The sequence below is a fragment of the Chinchilla lanigera genome, unplaced genomic scaffold (assembly GCF_000276665.1).
Source record: "Chinchilla lanigera isolate Chin_1 unplaced genomic scaffold, ChiLan1.0 scaffold00099, whole genome shotgun sequence".
In the NCBI taxonomy this organism is placed as follows: domain Eukaryota; kingdom Metazoa; phylum Chordata; class Mammalia; order Rodentia; family Chinchillidae; genus Chinchilla; species Chinchilla lanigera.
The window spans coordinates 1,618,365-1,627,446 of record NW_004955500.1 but is presented as its reverse complement, the minus strand read 5'-3'; the positions used below and the strand labels follow the sequence as shown (position 1 = coordinate 1,627,446).

The following is a 9,082-nucleotide window of genomic DNA, read 5'->3' as shown; positions in this document are numbered from 1 at the left end:
AGGTTTCTTTTTGTGTTTCTATTATTCCAGGTCTCTAATGTTTTATAAATAATAAGCAGTTGGAGGTTAGGATAGTCACGGAACGCAGTTTTTAAAGTATCTGAATTTCTTCGGTTTGATGAAATGGCAGTGTGCTGGACACGTGAAATAAGATGATGTCTATTTTCGGTCCTGAGTTAGAACTGTCTTTTTAAAAAAACACTTAAATGGATAAAGTGGGTAAAAAAAACCGTGGAGGAAATTCAGCCAGTGGCATTCTTGATCTGCCAGCACTTAAGAGTTCCTTTGCCTTTATGGGAATAGAACTGCTTCGTTAATTCATTATAATTCCGTGCTTTACAGCTTAATATTTAGATACTGTCTTTGGTATTACAAGATCTATTAGAATCTGAGTTATCACCACAAACACACTGTTAAGTTTACTGTTACTTTGAAGGAGAGCCAATGCAATCTTGGCATTGTTATAAATACTCACTAACCTGTCTAAAAAATGAGACATTCTGGTTTTAAACACCATTTATAAAATTAAAACGTTAGCACTAGAGATGGAATCTCCAGATTTTCAGATGTTCTCCAAATTTGAAGATCAGCTACTTGTGACATGCTTGTCCTTTTGTAAATCATAATGTGCTTTTCGAATATGAATTTTTATTTACATAGGATAAAATGTTTTGAACAATTTTATGATAGTCATTTTAAAGCCAACTTTTTAACGTGTACTAAATTCAATGGGAGATGAGAGAATATTCTAAAAAGAAAAATTACCTATGTGCTGTTTTTTGGACCCGTGTTAGAAGTACAGAATGTAGAGAAGTAGAGTATCTTTATATAAGGTTGGATTTGGTTTACAGTATATTTGTGCATCTGTGTGTTCGTAGTTTGTATTTTTTAAAGTGCTCCATACAAAATATTTAGAAAATTTAAATTTTGGAGGCAGGAACTTTAACATGGAGACAATATTTATAATCTTAATCTCTGGTACTATATTGTTGCTTTTTGTTGTGCCCTATTTTCTTATAGCCATTAGAAAAATACCGGAACTAGAAGAGCCTGTATGTTTATTTGCAGGGACAGCAAGGCAGGGGGGCAGCTGGTGTCCTCCTCCACAGGCAGCCTTGGGGTTGGAGGAGCCCTGAGAAATAGAGTAGGTGGTGGCAGCTCAGAAGAGAAGAAACAGGCCGCGTACCTGGCTCCTGAAGAAGAAGGATTGTAGTACGCAGGGGAGTTGGCCCAGGACAGAGACGGGGCCTGCTTTGAGAGGCCTGAGGCCCACATGGGGCCCCTGACATTTTCTTACCAGTGCATCTGAGCTCCTGTAGATCCAGTTTTTAGTGGTGGAAACAGTACTTGGGAAGGACTCAGAGAAGCATTGTCATTTGGATTGACACTGAAGCGGCTGTGGGCAGCTCACCAGCAGTCTAAGGGACACTGTGTTCCGGAAAGTAAGTGTTCTGCACTGTGACCCTCTTAGATTTTTCCTTCCTCTTTCTGAACTTTCTCTTTTGCCTGTGGCCCTAAGTTAAACCTCAGAGCTCTAATTTCTCTGTTACCTGTTACTTCCCTGCTGCTTTCTGAAATTGAGGGTGGAATCCGGGTTTCGATAGGAAAATGGAACAGGGCAGATACTGAATGTACCACAGAAGATTTCTCGACACTAATGTTAGGAAAACAGTTGAAGGATGCAGAAGTTTCAGTAGTTGGAAGCAGTGCATCTCCACAGCGACGTGTTAATGAGCACTTAGGGAACTTTCAGGGGTGAGGTGGGCAGGAACCAAAGCAGGGACTGGTTCGCTGCGGGGCAGCTGAAGGGTACGGTTTGCAGCCGACTTGTTTGTGTGACCCGCAGACGGCGTGTGAATCTCCCGAGTCACAGTGATCTCTGAACTGAGTCCGTCTCCGTTGCCAACTGTGAGGCCAAGTCTAGGCTTGGACGTTTGCAATAGTCTTTTCTTTTTAAGCCACTAGAGAAGATTGAGTCCAGGTCTCCCTGGTCTCCCTGTTAAAAGAATATTTAGTCCAAATGCTTTATAGTATGACAGAAGACCATCTCGTCTGGCTGTATCTTTGGCAAGTCTCGTCATTCTGTGGAATGATGTTACATTCATAGCACATATGTCAGGGTACAAGGTAATGTGATGTAAATTCAGTTCCTTGATTGATAAATTATATTCTTTAATTTGTGTGCCATTTCTGTGATTGAATTTCAGTTTTATGCTTAGTAGTGGTTTCAATTAGTTTAAAATTGATTAACCTCTTTTTAAAATCTAGACTCTTAAGTATTAGATAGTTCAGGTACCTGACATTTTCTGCATTGTGCTTTTGTTAGAAATAGGGATAAATGTGAAAGTGATGGGACATTTTTAAAAGGAAAAAGAATCTCACAGTGGTCAGTCTCCTTTTAATCTGAAGTTCTTTTTAAGGCAGTGAGTGTCTAAATTTTTGGAACTTAAGAAGCACTCTGAATCATCAGAGAAAATGAAGTATTCAGGGTAGTCTGTGTGAAGGTAGTGATCAGTGTATGATGATGGAGTTCGGTCGTACCTTACTGTCCCTTTGTATGGGAATGGAAAATCGCTTTGTTGCTTTAATTCAGGCAGCAAACATTTAGGGACAATAACGATAGAGCTCTTTTGGTTTTGAGCTGTGTTCTAAATGAGAATCTATTACATAATACCTGTCTGTAGCAAACTTTCAAGCATAGCCGGTAATGTTCTCTTTTCTCAGGGCATTGTAATAGCTCCATCACGTTTCTCAGAGGTGTTATTTTAGAGAGCCGTGCAGAAGATGTCACAGGCAGGGAGAGCCGTGGGTCTCACACGAGGGTCTGGTTCCGGGGTCTGTCTCTCATCCGAACCATTCGCGTCCTGTGCACAGGCTGAGCTGGGTGCTGGGCACAGTGGTGAGCGAGGAGATGCTTCCTCGCTGCTTCTGTAAAGTTTAACGATTTTCTTGTCAGATGAGAAGCGCTTTGAACTGCATCAAATGTTACATGTGGGGTAGTATTAGGGCGTCTTTGAGTGTGAACCAAAGAGGTGAAACTTCTCTCTAAAAAAATACTGTGTAACTTAACACAGCTTTATGGTTAGGATCTTACTATTGGTAAAAAGAATTACTTCAGTGTCTGTAAAATGCAAAGAAACTATAAAGTTCACATTTGAAGAAACCTATTATCTGATGAAAATCTTTGCAGTATCATTGTCTGTTTTACATTTTCTTAAAGGTTTAAATTTTAGTTTATTTGAGACAAGGGTCTCACTGTGTAACCCTGTCTGGTCTTGAACCCGAGACCTTCCTGCCTCATACCCTGCGTGCTAGGATTACGGTCGTGTGGCACCATGCCTAGTCATCATTGTTGTCTTGTCATACTTGGTTTTTGTCCTTTAATTCGCGGTTTGGTACAGTTCTAGCTCTTGTAGACTGTTGGTATGGGGATGGGAAAAAAAGCAGAGGCCATTGAAGTAAGTCCCTATTTTAGAAATTCATGGTCCTTGATCCTCCCTTACCTAGCTCAGGAACCATCCCAGCACTCACTTGTTCTTCAGAAACTCCTGTTCTAGGGTTGTTTTTGTTTGTTTACCTCCTGCTTTCATCTTGGATTATTCAAACTAGTTAGTTCATTGTTTACAGAAAAATGGTGAAAGTGAGGAGTCTTGGATAGCCTGGTGGTGGCTTTCTACGCCTAGAACGAAGAACTGTGGGGATCCCTGAGTTAACCAGGAGTTCCAGAGGATCTGCACAGCAGTATTAAGCTGTTGTCTGCCCTTTCACTGCGTTGACACTTGTAGTGATAATGCAGAATTCAGGGTGGGTAGAACTGCCGGCATCTTACCGTGAATCCAAGTAATGGCCCCAAATTGCTGGATTCCTTGTAATCTTCACCACCATGAGCATGCAGTAAAAATAATGCCATTTTCACCTAGGAATATCCTTGATGAAGCACTAAAAGTTACTGGTTTTACTAAATCTCACATTTTAAAATACTGTCTCTGTCAAAAGAGGGAAGTACATATAAAGCATTTCTGCTATATACTGAGGTACCGTGGTGGATTGCAAAGGTGAGGCACTGTGTGCTTATGTGACTCACAAGCAGAACAAGCGACTTTTTTCATAGATCATCATTTTTACCTGAAAGGTGGGGTGACGAACTGTGGTTTTTGAGAGTTGGAGGTTTAGCAGATAGTGTTTTGAAAATGGATGTGGTGAATCTGTCACTTAAAGGAGAACAATTGACAGTATTTATTGCCAATAATAAAAGTCATTCCAGGCAAATCTGCATTTTTTTTTTTTTTGGTCTTTTTTGAGACAGGATCTCACTATGCAGTTCAGGCTGGCCTTGAGCTCACTTTGTGACCCAGCCTGGTCTCCAACTTGCAACAGTCCTCCTGCCTCAGCCTCCCGAGTGCTGGGATTACAGGGGTGTACCACCACGCCTGGTTGAAAATTTTGAAAACTCGTAACTACAGCAGAGATCTTTAGAGCTTCTGAGTACTTTTTCTTTGCTTTTGTAGGGATTTTTACTTTTAGGTTTTTGGTTTTTCTTCTATGTAAAACTACTGATAAGATGGTTGGTGATTTTGGTGAATGTAACTTTTTATACTTTATTGTGAAACATCTCAACATTTGAAAGATCTGTATAACTCAGTGAACCAATTTTTCCCAATAATCAAGGTATATAGTTAGAAAACCATGCGTGTTTAATGCAAGTACAAAATACCAAAGGGTTTTAAGGGAACTTTATGAAATATTTGTTAATGTGGTTTCATATTTCACATTGCAACTAAATTTTTAGAAAAAATTGCTGGTATTTTTTGAAGGATCCAGAAAGAATATCCATACTTATCTGAAAAGATTATTCAAGTACTTCCACCCTTTTTCATCTGCATACTGTGGGAGTCTAGATTTTCTTCATATTTTTGGATCAAAACAACATATTGCAACAAATTCAATGCAGAAACAGAAATGACATTCCAAATAGCTTCTGTTAAGACAGGTATCTAGAGGCTTACAAAAATACACAATGTAGGTTTTCATACAAAATTACTTTTATTTTGGAAAATGCAATGTTTTCTCATAAAAGTGTCATTTAATATGTGGTATGTTTTATTTTCCAAATGAACAAATAAATAGACATTCTTTACTTACTTGCGATGCTGGGAGCCTTGTGCATGGGGCAGTCACTATACCACTGCGATCCAGCCCCAAGTCCCTGCTTTTATTTCCAGTATGATAAACACAGATAGGTGAGACCCACGTAGAAGCTCTTGCAGCTTTTAAGGATGTGAAGAGCTCCTGAGACCACAGAGTGTGTGAACTGCTGGTCTAGAGTGTTGCTTCCTGTTTCTACAGCACGTGGGTTCCAGCAGGTGTTGTATTTGCTTCCTTTATTCTTCGCTGTCTGCGCTGACTGATAACTAAGGGTCTGACTGATCATTAAATTCACTGACCTAATCTCTTCCTTCTAGTGTCACCTGTGTGTTACTTGGTGTTGATAGTTTTTGTTTCTATAGTGAAACGCTCTTTCCTTGATGTCTCTGACACTCCTTTTTCCTAAAATCTCTGAAATCTGTTTCTGCCTAACCATATCTGACTTCTCTTTATTCCTTACCTGGAATAAATTGGTGGCATAAACTTGTCTCAACTTTCATTCTGACTACCGCCACCCCTCATGCACAGTCTTCCTCTGGATTGTCTTTCAGATCTGTCCTTTTTCAAGTTTGTGTAGTTCAGAAACCCATACCATTTCTCTCCCGAGCTGTTGGACAAATTGATCTCCAGAGTGCTGCTAACATTATCTCTTCTGCAACCTATCTGATGATGTCAGTCTTTGTATATCAAAAAACAAAAATTGAGGCATCCTCAATGGCTGCTGAATAAATGATAAGCTCCCTAGCACAGTGTTCAGGGCTGTCACAACTGTTCCTAAGCTGTCTTTCTGGCCGCCTTTCCTGCTGCTTCTCTCAATCAGCCCTGGTTGGATCCGTGTTTTTATCAGGTGGTACTTGTCAAGAAACTTGGGCTACCCTCTCCTTGCCCCAACTTTTTGCATTTATATATGAATGTGTCTGTAATTTTTCCTAGAGAATCAACAAATTGTGAAACAGTTGTCTAGATGTTCATCTGCTCTACAGGGCAGAAACAAGATTGTATTTGTACAAATACAGTCAGACTGTTTTGTCCGTAGATTGAAGGTTTATGTGAATTATTTTAGCATTGTATTAAGGATGATACTGTGTATGAATAGCTTAACATTTTTAAGGTACAGTTTTGGAAACTTGTATACTTGTATGTTTATGATGTCATTTGTAGCAATTTAGATCCTGTTATTGAAATTTATGCAGTATAGCTAAAAATGAGAAGTCTTGCCAAAAGTAAACTAATGAAATTATGAAATAGTGTGTTGTATTATGAAATATATCATACTCCTCCAATGAATTGCAAGTTCTTTGTTGAATGACTTTAAGATAATTATCATGGAGAGAGGGAGAACCTATTAAAAATTAAAATATGCTGTGCATAGGTTTGTGGTATTTGAGACTCTGTAATTGAAATTAATTAAGCATTTCAGATTTTATATTTGTTTGAGTTATTTTGTATTTAAAATAAAATCACCACATACCTATAATCCCATCACTCTGGGAGGCTGAAGCAGGAGGACTGCAAGTTCAAGCTCATACTCGACAACTTAGACCCTGTCTCAAAAGGGATGGGGATGTAACTGTGGATGAAGGGTTCAGTCTCTAGTACTGGAAAAAGTTATAATGAACATGGAACCAAGGTTTATGATTGAGACAGTAAGGTCTTATCTATGAGCTTGTATTTTTAAAATATAAACCAATCATACAACTAGGTGTTGCTGTACAGAAATAAAGCGCATGAGGAGAATAGTGGGGTTTGCCACGTGCTGCCGCATTTTCCCCCAGAGCAGGGGACCAAGCCTGAGGCTGTGTGGACAGTGGGCCCGCGCTCCGTCATGAGCTGCACGCCCGGCCCAGCTTCACTGTTCCACCTGTCCAAGGACAGCCGAACAGGCTCAGCCACTGGCACCTTTCTAGAAGTAGGCTGTCATTTTGCCTGCTTAGTGGACTGCCGCTTCTTTTTTTAAGAGCCAGGTAGTAGTCGTGCGTCTGTTCCCTATGACATTTTCGTAGGCCCTTCCCAAACTTGCCTTGTTTTGTATTTACCTCTGAAAGTGAACTCCATCCAGCTTCGGATCTCCTCACCTGCCCGAGGCTGGTATTTCTTTTTCATAAGTCTGAATATTCTCTAAGCAGACAGATTAACCACAGAGGGAGGATGGCTCTTGGTTAAAGCCACGAGAGTAGCTGTGTTCTCTTTCTAGACACTGAGCGAGTTCCTCGAAGTCTGTTTGTAAGGCCCGCCGTGTTGCAGTGTTTAGCATGGTAGAGTTCGTTTACATGTCTGCATCTGCTGCCTTGGTATGCTGTGAGTTTCTTAAGGGAAATCGGAGCTTTTCTTTATTCTTTCTGCAGGCCCCTGGCAGAGTACTAGGGAAATGGGTGCTCCGTAGAGCTTTGTGAGAATGAACAAATGGGCATTGAAAGAGTAAGTTACTGGGTTTTAAAAAATAAAAAGGAGAGCTTTGAAAAAAGGAGACTTCTGATACAGGATATATAAATAACCCCTCGGAAAAGTGCCTTCTGTATATATGTGTGAATTATTAAAAGTGCCCGTAAATAAAATTCTAGAATTTTGCACATGCTTATTGGACATATATGCCATAAATTATGCTGGAACTATAAAATTGTGCGTGACTCCCTGTTCTATCCCTCTAATAGTTGAATTTTGGCACAGGAGATAGTACTTGCAGTGATTAAGCACCAAAAGAGTTGAAAATGACTTTTCCAGTGCAGTCCTAGTTTTCAAAGGAGACCTATCCTCAGATTTAGTATGAAATCTGTTATCGTGTCTTGTTAGTAAAACACATCTGGTAAAATGTGCTGTAGCATTGTGGTCCATTTCCAGGTCCACTGATTACCTTTTGTCCTAAGCGCTTTCAACTAAATGATCTTTGAGACAGCTGCTACTTCATTGCTGGTTATAGCTTTTCTTTTTTTGTGTATGTACATGTTAAAAGAGCTGCTGTTTTTAAGATGATGGTCACTGTGTAACTAAAGTAAGACTTCAGTAGATGGAAATGTTTTACCAGGTATGCTGGCCTTGTGTCTAACCTAAAAGGAAAGAAGAATGAACTATTTCACCTCATTAGGATAGTTTTGTAAACCTCTTTATCAAAGAGTGAAAAGACCATCTGGTAGGTACCCTGGATTTCAGCCTAGGCTCTGATGCCCATTTTAGTTCATCTTCCTCACTAGCCTGTGGAGAGCAAAGGCGAGGCTGCGGAGGAGCACATTCTAAACAGAGGGAAGCGCCGTACCAGTGCCTGCCTAGGTTAGGTATGTATGTATATTTAATACCTTATCTTTATTTAGTACTTTATATATATGAATTTAATACTTTAAACATTCCTTCAAGGAAGGGGATAGGGAAAGCAGGAGGAAGAAGGAAGGGAGGGGAAGCAGCAGAGTGTATGCAGGCGCAGTGCTGTCTGTTGCATGTGTGGAAAAGGCACATTGATGTGCATTTATAACTTTAAAAATTGAATTTAAAAAAGTTACTTTGGTAACTCTTCGGGAAGTAAAATAATTTTAAAATAGTTCCTAAGTTTAATGTCTGTTTCTTAGAGTTGTCTTGGTCATTTTGGCAGTGATTTGTTTTCCTATTAAAAAAATCATTGTTGAAAAATTAAATGGTTTAATTGGTTTTCTTGGTACTGGGAATTGAATTCAGGGCCTCGCGCTTGCCAGGCAGGCACTGTGCCGCTGAGCTACATCCATGGCTAAATGATTTAATCTCTGTAAAACCTTTATAGTGACTTTCACTGATTAAGTGGTCAGTAAATGATGTCCTTTGGTGTTGAGTACATTAGAACAATATATTGTGCAGATTATTTTCCAGTTACTGTTGGTGTTTTCTGGGGTGGGAATTGAGTGAAAGCAGGGTCTTCACTGTGTTCACTGCATTCTCACCACGCCTTCCTTTTTCGTATCGCACCGTCGTATGT

At 39.8% G+C, this 9,082-nt stretch overlaps 1 protein-coding gene across 1 annotated transcript in view; it reads left to right on the top strand.

The window, feature by feature from the left end:
* Positions 1–1,111: 1,111 nt before the first annotated feature.
* The window catches only part of Yaf2 (YY1 associated factor 2), a 94,452-nt gene continuing 86,481 nt past the window's right edge, over positions 1,112–9,082 (top strand). Inside the window, exon 1 of the transcript XR_001231511.1 lies at positions 1,112–1,442. The gene's annotated coding sequence lies outside the window, so the exon portion shown is untranslated. The remainder of the gene's footprint in view (positions 1,443–9,082) is intronic.